We start from the raw sequence: 15,132 nt of genomic DNA on the forward strand, positions 1-15,132 counted from the left end.
TGATAAATGGGTTAATGATAATGGTAGAGATCATGATAATGAGGTTGTTGTGGATAATGATGGTATAGATGCATATATGCATTTTGTTATATGAAATGTTTTATGGTTTTATTATATGTTTTACATGCCTCACTAAGCCAACGACTTAGCGTGTGATTGTTTCACGCGTAGGTTCCGAGAAGAATAATAATGATAAAAGTTAAGCAAGACATGTCAGTTCTCCTTTCCAAAGACCAAATCAGAAAAGAATTGAATAGATTGTATTTTGTAATATTGATTGAGGTTGGCATGTAAATAAAGATTTGAAACCAATATATATTCCAATTGGTTTTGTAAAATCATATGATTGAGTTTTGTAATGTTTTAAACGTATATATGTAAATGAGAACTTTATAGTGTTGAAAGTTTACATTTTTGTGAGTTTTATATGTTTTGTAAAAAGTTACTGTAGTAGGGGTATCGGTACCCCTGAAGTAATCTGGAAAAAATTTAACATTCGATAATGTTCATTACTGTTTACATTACTGTTCATATCATATAGTACTATTTATAAATACGTATATTTTCTTAAATTGGTTATAACGAACACAATTCCACAATATATTATCATATTTTCTTAATATAAGTCTAAATGATATGTATTTTGTTAAGAATATTGTTTTAAAAAGTCAACGCGACATCTCGGACTCGTATCTGGGTTGGGTACAGGTTGGAGTGTTAAATTTAATGGTATCAGAGCTACGGTTTAGCCGATTCTAGGCTAAAAACAAAGTCAAAAGTGTTTTAAAAAGTATACATGCCAACATAAAGTGAAAAATTTTCTGATCTGATAGTGTAAGGAGTATGCTATCTTGATAACAGAGTTAAAGTGTTATGTTATATTAGATGTATGATTATGAGAGTTTTCAAAGTGAAGCACAAGGCAATATACTGAAGATAATAGCAATTCACCTGCCCTGGCCAAGTAGGGAGAAGAGCGAACACCTCAGGGAGTGCCTGTATAAGATTAAAGAAAGTTGAATGATGTTGAATGATATTATGATGTTTTTTCAATTTTATACTTCTTTAACTCATAGAATGAATGTATCAAAATAGTTAAAAGAGTTAAGAGTACCCAAGTTCAAGGGTGAAATTGAGGAATGTTCTGTTGTTACAGACTTTTAGTTAAATGATATAAAGATAATGCTAGAAGGTTTCATTTCTCCAAAGTAGAGAAGTTAAATTTAGTAATTCGTTACTACGTGGGCAAGTTAGAGTATGGTGGACCAATACCACCATAAGAATGTTAAAAGATCAAGTGACATGATTATTGTTTGTGTAAGAGTTCAAGAATAAGTACATCAATGACCAGTTTATAATACAAATGAAGCTAGAATATACGAGCTTGAAGCAAGGGAATTACACGTGCATGTGTATGAGCATAAGTTTAATAAGTTAAGCAGATTTATTGCTGAGTTGATTCTGATTAAGAAGGATAAGAATGATACATGTGATTGGTTGTTTAGGGCGCCTTAAATTAAAAGAGTGTTACTGGTTTTGAATTTGTTCTCATTTCAAGAAATGGTTAATCACATTAAATTTCTTGAGAGAGCTCAGAATGAAAGGATTAGAGAACAAAAATATCAGATGATTAAGAAAATTAGTGCTTCATAAAGTTAAGCACCGTCAAAGAAAGGTAGAGATTCTGGTTTTCAACTTTAAACCATATATGAATTAGTTGTATTCTCCGCTCGAGAATAAAGCTAATCAGTTCAGACGGATTGGAAATTATAGTATTAAAGAAACTTTATTGTTCTAAAATAGAATAGTTTCTTTACAACATGGACAAGATAAAGTGAAAGAGATGGATGTTAATTGGAGAATATTAAAAGACCAAGGAAGGGTTTAAGAATATGTATACCAGTGAACAGTTATAAGACAAAGGTATATGGAATGGTTGAATTCGAACCAAAGGAATTGTATTATGAACGAGTGAGAATAAAGTTTTGATAAGTGAAGGAAATAGAGGATGAATTATTTTGAATGGAAAGAATATATATATATATGGATAGTTTGATGAAGGTTTTGATTGAAAGAAATAAGTTGAATAATAAAGTAGTCTGATAGTGAGTGTATTAAAGTTAAGGATTTATATGTTTGATGGAAACTAAGGATTGATAGAAAGTTAAAAGGATAAAGAGGGATAAGTATAAATTATATGAAAAGAATGTAAAAGCATAACAGAAAAAGGTAATGAAAGAATTAAAGTAATGAACTGAAGTTTATGATAACACGAAAGATTTATTGAAAAGGTGATATGTGAAAAGAAATAGTATACGTGTAAATAGTATTGTGTATAAGCAAGAGTGTGGATATGATAAGGGGTTTGCATTATAGATAGAAAGAGTTAACGATGGCTAACAAATTATGTGATGGAAATGTATTGGAATTATAAGATATTGTTAGGTTATGATAACCAAATATGAAGTGGATCTGGATACAATTGTATATATTGATTATGTAATGTGATGTGGTGAAGGAGTTAACGATTTATATATTTAAGAGAAGATACAGAGTAATATAAAACTTTAAGAATGAGTATATCAGTGATCAATTTATAAGACAAAGAAAGTTACAACTTTTGATTTTGAAACAGAGGAATAGTATTGTGTGTAAGTAAAAGTTTGAGTTTAAAAAGTTGAGTAAGATACCGTTGAAGAAAATTTTGACGGAAAAGAAGGTATATGATAGGATTGATAAGGGTCGTACCATAGATTAAAAAGATAAGGATTGTGTTCAGAAAATTGAATGTGCAACAGAACAATGTTAAAGGATCTCCACTATTCTAAAGTAGAAAATTTAGATGAATTAAGTTAGTTGTTATGTGTTGAGTTAAAGTATGGTAAACAAATGTTATAATGGGAATAATAGAAGATTCATTGATATGATTATTATTTCGAAAGATTTTAAAGAAATAGGTACATCGATGATTATTTTATAAGATAGAAGATGTTGAAAGGTTGAGTTCATGATGCATGAGAATGAATGTGGATTTGATAAATTAAGTAAACTATTGTTGAGATAATTTTGATTGGAAAAGGGGGTATATGATTAATTGATTAGGGCATGTGCCCTAGATTGAACAATTGTTATTGATTAGTTGTAAGAGTAAAGGTGATAGAGTTATAAGATTGAAAAGAAAAGATAAAGTGAGTTAATCAAGTATGATATGGATCTGAATATGGTTATGTTTTTTTAGTATATAGATATGATCAAGGCAAGGAGATGAGTATTACATGTTTTAAAGGGAGCTTTGAGGAAGAAAAATACAAAGTACAAGAGATGGTAAAGAATGAGATTCTGTATAAGTGAAGCTGCTTACCAAAGTTATAAAGATATGATAGGAAAAGAGTATGTGAACATGAATGAAAAGATATGATCTATGTATAAGAGATTTTAATTTTAAAGGAATAATGAAATAAGGAAATGAAAGGATGAAGTATAAAGGATCAGATGTGATCAAGGTTATATGAAAGTTTAGATGATAAGTTCAATATAGAAATACGAAAAGTGTGCAATGTGATGTGAAAAGATTGTTTGATTCTGTAAAGTATGTGTTTAATCACAATTAAAGAAGATCTAAGATTGTGTTCTTGGTCAAAGGATGATGGAATAAGAGTTTGGTTATTGTTATAAAATAATTAAAGATGGATTTATGATGTTGAGTGATAAAAATGGATGTTACTGTCTACATGACGAGTAACATTATATGAATTTTAGAAAGATCAAAGGAAAATGCAGAATCAAAAGGAGAGAAAATAAAGAAATAAATGAGGTTACTGGTTACTGTTTATATGATAGCGACAATAGATGAATGAATAAAGGAAAAAGTTAGTTGAAGAACTAAAGGGAGGAAAGAGTAAGTAAAGGAGACAACATAAGAACATTAGGAGATATGTTCTTATCAATGTGTGCAATGAAAATTTGAGGAAGAATTTTCTTAAAAGGAGGGGAGATTTGTAACATCCTCAATACCAGGTTAGTGACTAAATTGTAAAATTTCAGAATTTGGTGATTAAAGTAGAATAGTTGGATAGTTTAATGATTTATTTAGGAATATTTCCAGAAAGTTGTTAGTAATTATCCAAGGAATTAAAGGACTTATACGAGCTGTGGTGACAACATAAGTACACAACCTCAATGTACTCTAATACCTTAAGTTCTCAGTAATGTACATGAGCCTATAAAAGATATCAAAAGTATTTGCATTATTATATGATATCGTGCTATTATTGTTTACACTGAATTCTTTGTGTACATGAGCTAATAAAGAGATAATAACCACTACAATATATGTTATGTATATGATTTTTGGTGATATGATATGTTTCACAGGAATTATATGATGTTATATGGTACACAGAAAAGATAAGTACAAGATCATATGATAAATGGGCTAATGATAATGGTAGAGATCATGATAATGAGTTTGTTGTGGATAATGATGGTATAGATGCATGTATGCCTTTTGTTATATGAAATGTTTTATGGTTTTATTATATGTTTTATATGCCTCACTAAGTCAACGACTTAGCGTGTTATTGTTTCACGCGTAGGTTCCGAGAAAAAGAATAATGATAAAGTTAAGCAAGACAGGTCAGATCTCCTTTCCAAAGATCAGATCAGAAAAGATTTGAATAGATTGTATTTTGTAATATTGATTGAGGTTGGCATGTAAATAAAGATTTGAAACCAATATATATTCCAATTGGTTTTGTAAAATCATATGATTGAGTTTTGTAATGTTTAAACGTATATATGTAAATGAGAACTTTATAGTGTTGAAAGTTTAAATTTTCGTGAGTTTTATATGTTTTGCGAAAGTTACTGTAGCAGTATTATAGTAGGGTATCGATACCTGTAGCAGGGGTATTGGTATCCCTGAAGCAATCAGGAAAAATTTAACATTTGGTACTGTTCATTACTCGTATCCGGGTTAGGTTCGGGTTGGGGTGTTACAAACTTGATCAACTTGTTAAGCCAGCCCATAGTGGGAGTATAATGACATACAACGAACTGCAGACACTTCAATAAATATTGTATACATTTGTGTAATAGAGTCTGAATTTTGATTATGAGTATCAACCATCATAGCAGCATCGTCATCGTTGGAGAGATCGAACGTTGTATAAGTTAATGGAAATAGTTCAGTCGAAAATTTGTACTGAAGTGAGGATATTTTTCTAGTACTTCCAACATGAATCTTCCTTGAAATTTTTGATTAGCTCATCAATAGTGATGTTTCTCTTGAAGGATAAGGTGATATAATGATTTGATGCGAAGACAATACCAGTTTCATATTCTTGAAGTTCTTCATCATAGTAAATAATAGTTGAAATAACCTCATTTTGAGAGTTTAAGATTGAGAGTTTTGAAGTTTAAAAGATTGAAAGTTAGAAGGTTTGAGAAGCTTGAGAGATGTAGTGATGAAATTTTTAGCGTTAAGTCTTATATTTGTAAAAACGAAAAAGGGAAAGTCCTTCCCCTGGAATATGTCTTTCCTTTTTTATCAGAGATTCTCTGAGAAAAAGAAAAATGTTTCCCTGGAACGCGCCTTTCTTTTTCGTCAGATTTTATCTGGAAGTCTCAGTCCATTATATTGAGATTTATGTAGTCATTAGGGAACTATTCCTGTCAGACGGATATCATGTTTGATGGGGTGAGACATTATAACATGGCAGAGATTCTTTGAGAAAAGGAAAAACGCTTCCCCTGGGACACACTTTTTCTTTTTGTCAGATTTTATCTGGAAGTCTCAGTCCAATATGTTGAGATTTCTATAGGCAGTAGGGGAACTATTCCCGTCAGACCGATATAATGTTTGATGGGATGAGACACTATGACATTGCAGAAAATCTCTAAGAAAAGGACAAACGCTTCCCCTGGAATGCGCCTTTCATTTTTCTCAGATTTTATCTAGAAGTCTCAGTCCATTATGTTGAGATTTCTGTAGGAAGTAGGAGAACTATTCCTATCATACCGATATAATGTTTAATGGGATGAGACACTATGACATGGAAAAGATTCTCTGAGAAAAGGAAAAGTGTTTCCCATGGAATACATCTTTCCTTTTCGTTAGCTAATTATGTAGAAGTTATGATGTTGGGCTTGGCAGTCGGTGAACTATATATTTGAATGAAATCAAGTGGTCCTTATTAAAGGTTTTTTTTTCTATTATTTAAGTATCATATCTATCATTTTTAATGGCAGTTAAATATTCATAATCTTATCTCCTAAATGATATATTAGCTGATATTACGTTGCGTTGCTTCTAATTTTGTTGAGGATTTCCTCAACCTTCGTTTAACTTGCTGGGACTTTTACTTGGCTTCAAATTACAAATTTATATTTGTAAATGTTTGACTTCATCAATATGCCTGGAAACCTTTGGATCTCTGAATAGTTGCTCTTACAAAAGACTTATATTTTGAGAAATCCAGATGCATTGTTTAGGGAAGGTATAATTGAGTGTTTCTCAAAGTATTGTGCCAATATTGAAGTTGGTTGTCATATCTTGAAGCAAGCCTCTAGCATGGGTATCATCGAAGCAACTTATGTGATAGGTATCCAATTAATTTACATAAAAGAGAGGTTGCAAGAAGGATATCAACTGTTATACACTCTTCACACAATGCATCTAAAGATGAAACAAAAAGAGCTTACCCATTGTAGAAGCATCACTATCTCTAATATTGCTAAAACAAATTCAATTTCATACATCGAAAATATTCCACAAAATTTCTCATGTGATGACATGTTGCTTCTACTGTTTCTGGAATCATGAAAGCAATATTATAATAAGTTTTGTTTGTAGTAGGACTAATTAAATTCAATATGATATTGTAATAAATTTTTATTAAAAAACAACGAAACATAAACATTACATTAAAGAACAAACCATTTAACATGACATTAAAGATATCAAAACAAGTTAAAATAAATATTACATTAAAGAACAAACCATAAACAGAGACATATAACTTTTCTTATTCATATTTCAATCCCAATTATGTTGGAACTAAGCTTCCAGGTCATCATCATCTATCTCTGTTTGACTAAACTCATATTTCTTAGTTTGTTGGATATTTGAACTTGAAGGATCATCATTAACATCCTCAAACTCTATAAACAAATCCACATGAGAAACAGAATGAGAATAGTATGTCTCAATCATACCAGAAAGGTTGACATCATCGCTTATAGGAAACCACCTGGATGATAGTGGCAGTATAAAAAATAATGAATGTATTCTCCTTTTTCTTCTGAGTTGAATCTTCCTTTCTATTTTAAACTTCATCTCCTCTAATTGAATTTTTTTTTAAAGACATGCACAGAGATTTGCAATCATAAAAAACAACTGCAAGAATAGTAACCATCTTAGCAAAAAAAAATCAAGTTTTTCTTTTGAAATACTGAAATATTTTTAGATATTTTCTACTTCAAGTGAGATTCAAATAGCTTGAGTTCACAAAAATTTATAGGCCCTCAGGAAGCCTTCTAGAATTATTGGGTTGTTTTTTTCCTTAAGATAAACATTAAATAGAATAGAAACATTAAATACAATCGTTACAATTAAAAAACTAAATAATAAAAACATTAAGAGACAAAATAAATAAAAACACATAATTCATTTCATTTGTTGATAAACAAAAAAAAAACATTACAAAGTAAACAAGTTTATCGATGTCTGCATCTTAAAATTGTTCCACAAGACGGTGGTTGTCTATTTCTATAAGGGTTTTTTCGTATAAGTTGCTCTTCCTCCTCACTCTCATCATCATCAAACATTAACAACGACTACATTTTATTGATGAGAGACGGATGACGATGTACACCTCTATAGAATGAGGACTCTGGAGGTGTATGACTAACCATCCCACTGCTCATAGAGAACTCTGAAAAATGTAAAATTGTCACAATTGAGAAATTGTTGTGTGATGCTCATAATGATCCATGTGAAGGTATTTCTGCAATGACAGGACCCATGGTTGAACTATATGAGAAATATTGGTCTGATCATTCAATGATTTTATCTTTTGCTGTTTTACTTGATCCTCAATATAAATTACAACTTTTGAAGGAGTTGTATAACATTATTTATGTTGATGATGAGGTTCAACAGAGGGTAAGTCTCATTATAATGAGTTTCTTGAGTTATATGTATTTTGTTAAAAAAAATGCACCTTGTGGCTCATCATCATCATCATCTTCTGTCCAAAGTAACACATCTTTAGATAGAAGTGGGTCAAGTTCCAATTGGCCTCGATCATTTAAAAAATTAGATCTATTTCATGTTAGTTTTTAGAATTTTATATTCAATTTTATTTATTTTATTATGTTTTCTGACTAATTATTCTTTTTTTTTTCCAGAATTTGGATGCCAATTTAGCTACTTCAAGGAGTGGACGATCGGATTTTGATTCTTACATCAGTTTGCCCCTTTTCCCTCGAACTAAAGAATATGACTTTGATATTTTGGAGTATTAGAAAAATCAAAGTATTTCTTATCCATAACTTTCTCGCATGGAGAGAGATATATTGGCTATTGCAATTACTTCGGTTGCATCTGAATCGTCCTTTAGTATGGGGGTCGAATTTTGAATAAGTTGAGAGCTAAAATCTTACCTAAAAATGTTGAGATTTTTGTAACAACATGTAATTGATTGTATGGTTTTGAGCAGGAGGAAACAGATGAATATTATCTTACTGTAGTTAATGAGTCTACTATGTAAAGGTAAATAAATTATTTATTTTATTTTAATTTTAATTTCATTAATATTTTAAATTGTTTATTAATGATTTTAATTTTAATTTTGTAGGGTGTTTAATAGTAAGTCAAAACATTGTGATTGGTTTGTGAATGATTTTGTCTTGTTTATTCCCTTTAGAGGTAACTTCATTTTTTTTATATTTATTATGTTTATTAAATTCAAAAGGTTTATTCATACTTTTGTTTTTTGTAGGATGCCTTACAAGTTACAACAAGCATCATGCTAAATGGTTCTTGAATTATTATGTCATGATATATTGCTTGATTTAGAAATGTTTGTTGAATGCTTGATTCTGTAAGAGTTTGGTAAAGTCAAAAATATTTGGCATTGTTGGCCATCATATTCCCTTTGGCTTTACCGCAAACTGTATGCTTGTTGAATGCAGAAATGTTGAATTGATGCAATGTTATTTGCTACTGCTTTCTGTTGCTATTGCTGCCTTGTAAATTATTGTTGGCCACTACTAGAAAAAACCCCTTTAATGACGTGCATTGTGCGTCGTCTATGGGTGCGGATGACACACAAATGCATGTCGTTGAAGCCACCGACAAGAATTTTTTATGACGCGCAATTGTGTGTCATAAATCTATGACGCGCATTTATGACGCTCATTGCGCGTCATTGAAGCCCTCGTCATAAATTTATGACACACATGTATGTTGCTCATTGCGTGTCATTGAAGCACACGTCATTAAAAAAGGTGACACACATTCTTGTGTCGTGATTATATTTTGTAAATCATATATATATATATATATATATATTGTAGATTGACAAATAATCAAACTAAATAACATTTAATGCCTCATAATACTAAATATATATATCATATTATATATAAGCAATCTATTTGCATACAATATATTCCCTTTAAGTTATAAAAAATATTGTAATGGTTCTTAACTTTGGATGATCAAAGTCAACATTTGAAACCCAACACACAAAAAGCCACAAAATGAACACAACTATAGCTCTTCCTACCATCAGTTTCATTTGCAGATTCTGCAGCCACATCCTTCGTCGCAGTTGCCGCCCTTGCCTCTGGAAGCTATCAGCCTGCGATATTATTACAAAACCATATATATATATATATTATGATGCTTACCCAGACCCTAAATTAAACCACAAAAGAGAAGATAACACCAACCTGGAATTGCAAGTTTTCTGTTTTGTCCACTAGAAGTTCAATCTTCTCCTCACGATCCAAAACCTGATCAGAAACGGAATTAGTGAACCGAACACTAGCTGTTACACCATGGGAAAACATTCATTTCAAACATGGTCCCAAACTTTGAAATATGAACTTTTGGAATGAAAAGTTTTAGGTCTTGTTAAAGTAAATCCATTAAACCATATCTATGTATATGCATGTGCACTACTGGCGGCCAAAAAACTCCAGAGCATCTGAAGGCACAAGTAGATATTTGGTTTGGTACTATAATTAGTTTGGACTTTAACCATACTGTACGTTACTAAACTAATGCACTGAAAAACTCATTCATATATGTCTGTTGTAGAAGTCAATGGATTAAAATTTTGGCCATATATGGGTTGGATTAAAATTTTAAAGTTGTTAAGTGATAGGTTGGATTAAAATCTAACCCGGTCCATGTTGTTGTCATCCCTAATCTCCTCCCCTAATCTTAGAGCAAAGTTCTAGAGAATTGAATGAGATAAAAATTGTAATCATACCAGAGGGCCTTCAGGGTCACTAAGAAGCGTGTCACATATGTGGAGACTGTCCGTAAAGTTGAATTCATGTGTCAATAGCAAAGTAATCCACCTGAATGCGTAAAACTGGGGGTTGACCTGTGTGATATTTAAACACAACAGTTAGCATTCAAGCCCAACTATTTACCTTGACAAGCTGCAGAAAACGACAAAGGTGAAAGTGTTCAAAATTTTGCAGGTAAGAGGCAAGCATGAGTCAAGATATAAAAGATGTTTAAATTTTGCAACGATATCTTATTTTAGTTATGATCTCTAGATGACACCAAAGCTCTTCATCATGTTCCTTCAGAAGTTGTGACAACCTAGAAATTGTGGAACGAATTCCCACACTGCTGTTGTCAAGTTGCTGGCAGAAATGATCACGGGATCCACTCAATAACTCAACAAAAGAATGTGTCGGCTTCGGCAGCAGCCTTCAAAACTTAAAATATGGAAAATATTGAAGAAGATAATCAGTACTTTGATCATAAATCATGATAACAAAGAAACTATAATCTATGTTATTCTTATTGAAATTGTAATTGGTCTATGGCTATATGTTGGCATATATACTCCATATTTGGTGCATATGATATGTATATGTCCGCCAAGTTGATAACAATAATGATAAATGAACATTACCGTATTGTTTTTCAAAAGCTGTAATCTATTTGAAAGATACTATTTTTATTTCAACTTTTTAGGTATCTTGGGGAAAGAAAAGGGATGGATTTGATGCAATGGAGTTGCAAACAAAAACAAGAAAATCATGGAAACCTCCTTTCATATTCAATATATGAAAATCAAAACAATCGCATGTTAGAGATTTAATAAAAAACAACTGGGTGGGGACAATAATGAGATCTTACCGCCATTTCCGCATCAGGGTCATTCTTGAATACATAAAATAGAGGTGTCAAGATTTCATTCATTCCTTGAACATATCTTATACCCGGATTTAACTTGGAAAATACGATTAATATGTTTCTCATTGCATCATGAACAAGCAATATGCATGTAAGTCTGGAAATTATTCAATCCATATCTAAACTTAAGTCCAAAGGGGTGAAACACTAAATTCACATGAAATAATAAAAGAAAAGAAGAAGATTGTTACCTGATTAGATTTTGCAAGCTGCTAGTCCCCAGAGAAAAAGTGCATGTTTGGATGAGTGCGCATCACATCTCAGTCAATATGTTCTATGATTTTTGACTCCTACAAATAACCCCGTCCCCAAAATAAAAAATAAAGAATAAAGGTTTAATATCCATAAGCACTCCATTCATAGATTCTATTAAAATCTGAAAATCATAATTCCCTTGTATTGCTGTCACATATATTCTAGTGTTTTGAACTAAGACTCCATGTATGCTCAACTAAGCATTGATGGAAACCGACTTGGCTGAATTGCATGGACTGTGTAATTTCCCCCTCATTTTAACTTAGCTTAAGGCTTGCATCAATATGAAGCTTAGATGATGCAATCTTTCCTACTATATTTGCCAAACAACATCAACATAATAAATAATAAACCTTGATCTCTAAGAAATTATAGAAAGATTCAATACGAAAGAAATTATTATTGGTAAATTAAATATAGATATTGCAAGGCATAATATTCTCCAACGATGCATGTAGTGCAAAAGGCTTCAGGAATAGCTAACATGAAGACTGCTAGGCTAGCTCATGTTTTAAAACTTAATCAATTCATACAAGATTAACCAAGTTTTTTATAATGTTATATTTAACACATTCATACATTAAAGTTTAAAAACACATGGAATGATGTACGGCTTCCAAAAACTTATATTTCAGACCAGCCTAAGAAGGTACCTGGAAGAATTGGTTCCAGAAACTGCTTTTCCCAAGGCTTAAAGGTTGCTCTTCGTGAGTTATATGTGATCTTGAAAGCAGACCCATGCTCTCAGAGTTTGATTCATCATTGTCACAAGCCACAGACTTCTCCAACCTCCTTATGATTTCTGACTGACTAGCCATAAAAACATTCAAAAACCCCAAATCTCTTACAGGAACAAAAGGAAGTGAAAGACAACAACCACAAAAGATAACACTACTTTTCAGGACAATAATGCCGAAAAATAAATAAACTCATGCAAAGTCATTCTATTATTAGGAGAGAAAAACAATGTACAGCCAGCAAGAGATGGATAAGCCTCACTTTTCTCTTACAAAATAGTAGTTACATGTTCTAGCTCTCTACTAATATCGGTTTCTTTCCACTTAATACTTTATAGATGATGTTGGAATTCTACATTAGAATTAAGCAAAGCAACTAATCGTATCATACTTACTCACAACTAGCACATCCACAGAATGAATGTCATAGTTGCGTACTAAGTCATATACACTATTTTATCAAGCAAAAGGTAAAGAAAATGACTTACATGATTCATCAAGAGCTCTTCCTTAAAATACATTTACTGAGACCTTTTATTAGCTAATTCTGACGACCACTGCCCACGTTCAGGTGGTAAATACCCCAACAACAACTACCACAATAACCAAACAATACGGTCTTTAGTATTAATAAAAAAATAATCACATTTTTCGAGGAATTTCCACATTTTTCAAATTCTCAGCAAGCAAATAGTATAAAGGGAAAGGGAAAAAACTACCTTCCACATAGTAGATCTAATCCGTGCACCATCAGGAATCCCCTGCGACGTGAACCTCTGCAATTCCCACATATTTATCACCTTCTTAGACAATTGAAAAGAATGGAAATTAGAAACAAAAAAAGAATGAAGTAAAAGAAAAAGAGAATCGCCTAATCAAAGAGAATCGAGAGGATGAGGCACTGGAGTCGAAGGCTGAGGAGTTGGCTCGGAAAAGATGACAGAATCAGTGGTGGTGGCGGTGGTTGGAGAAGGAGAGTAGATGTGCAAGCGATTGTCTGCGGGAGTTGTGGACCAGAATGAACTGATTATCGAGGGGAAGAAGCGGGAAAGGATGAAAATATTGGGGGAATTAAAAGACGACTTTTACAGATGACACACAATTAAAAGTGTACTCCGTGTTTTTTAAAATTTTTTGAATTATGACTATTAAATATGACACACATTATTGTAAGTCATAAATCATTCAGATTTTAAAAAACATGACATTTTTTTATGATACACATGTTTTGCAAGTCATAAATTAGCGTGTGTCATTGTTCATGTGTCATTAAATGTATTTTCTTGTAGAGGATCTGACTTAAATAAATTGTTGTAACTTGTAAATTATTTTCTAAATAGTTACTCATGTTAAATTATGTTGGTGGCATTTCGACTTTTAAAGCGGAAAAGTTACCCATAATTTAATAATGTTGGCAACATTTAGATATTTTGAGATAAAAACTCTATGAAGAAATTTTTGGCATTAAAGTAAGATTTTTAGACTTATAAATTTTTTTTTTATAAGATCTGAGAGCTTAAATTTTAACATATTTACTTTTGTTAATGTTATTATAAATTTTATGTTATTCAAATTTTCAATCGAATGTTATTCAAATTTTCAACGTCAATTAAATTTATCTTTTATATTATCTTTTATATATATGTCAAAATTTTTAGAATAAATTATTTTTATATTATTAATTAATTATTACATAAAACATAAATTAATCTTATATACATTTAAATTATTTTTTAGTTAATTATGTTCAATAAATAAATTACTTAATAAAATAAAATTAATGATTATAATTAAGATTTATAATATAAGAATCATAATTAAATATAGTAAGTACATTTATTAACTTAATTACCATAATTAATGTTTTATTATAACATTTAAAATTTAACCATATTAATTAGCATGATTTATTATAATCTCAAAATCTCGTAACTTCATTAAAATCTTATAATTTCATCAATGATAATATATAAGTCATGTAAATATCATATCAGTTCAATAACAAGTCGGATCATTTACATGATGGGTCAATTACAGGTCAGGTTGAAAATGGGTCAGGTAATACCAGTTATTTATCAGGTTAATATCAGGTTCGAGTTTATATCAGTCGGATGCAGGTCAGGTTCGATTTTCATATTTTCGGTATAATTCGGGTTCAAGTCGTTCTCAGATCGGGTGTAGGTCGAGTTCAGATCCACAATTTCTAGGTCCAATTCGGGTTCAAGTCAATACCAATTTTGACTCAAATCAGTTTCAGATCATCAATGCTTAGATAAAAAAATTTTTAACTTAAATCAGTTTCAATTAATTTTACAGGTCGGATCAACCTTTTACCTCTCTAATTATTATCTTCGACAAATATACGTCAAGATTGATTTTACGTCTCACACTTTAAGAATCTTGGAAGGATCTTAAAATAAAATAAATTACAGATATGATATTTGTAGTATACAATTATTTAGTCAATTTATGTAATATAGGTAAAACCTTTCACTACTCCATGACTCTTGTCTAACTCGTTGATACTTCTTTGCTACAAGTCAAAGTATAGATTTAAATTATGGTTGTGGTCATATTTTTAGTTACGTTATATTTATTGTGATTATGGTCTGCAGTTATAGCAGACGCTATTGCGGTGACTGCGAGTATCGCAATCATACAATAACGGCCACGAAAGACACTGCTACCGCCATA

The 15,132-nt window shown here is 31.1% G+C and overlaps 1 pseudogene; it reads right to left on the bottom strand.

The window, feature by feature from the left end:
- Positions 1-10,496: 10,496 nt before the first annotated feature.
- On the bottom strand, positions 10,497-13,837 carry LOC120166710 (annotated as a pseudogene).
- Between the last annotated feature and the right edge of the window lie 1,295 nt (positions 13,838-15,132).

Source organism: Hibiscus syriacus, unplaced genomic scaffold, assembly GCF_006381635.1.
Source record: "Hibiscus syriacus cultivar Baekdansim isolate YM2019G1 unplaced genomic scaffold, ASM638163v2 tig00111644_pilon, whole genome shotgun sequence".
NCBI classification, from domain to species: Eukaryota; Viridiplantae; Streptophyta; class Magnoliopsida; order Malvales; family Malvaceae; genus Hibiscus; species Hibiscus syriacus.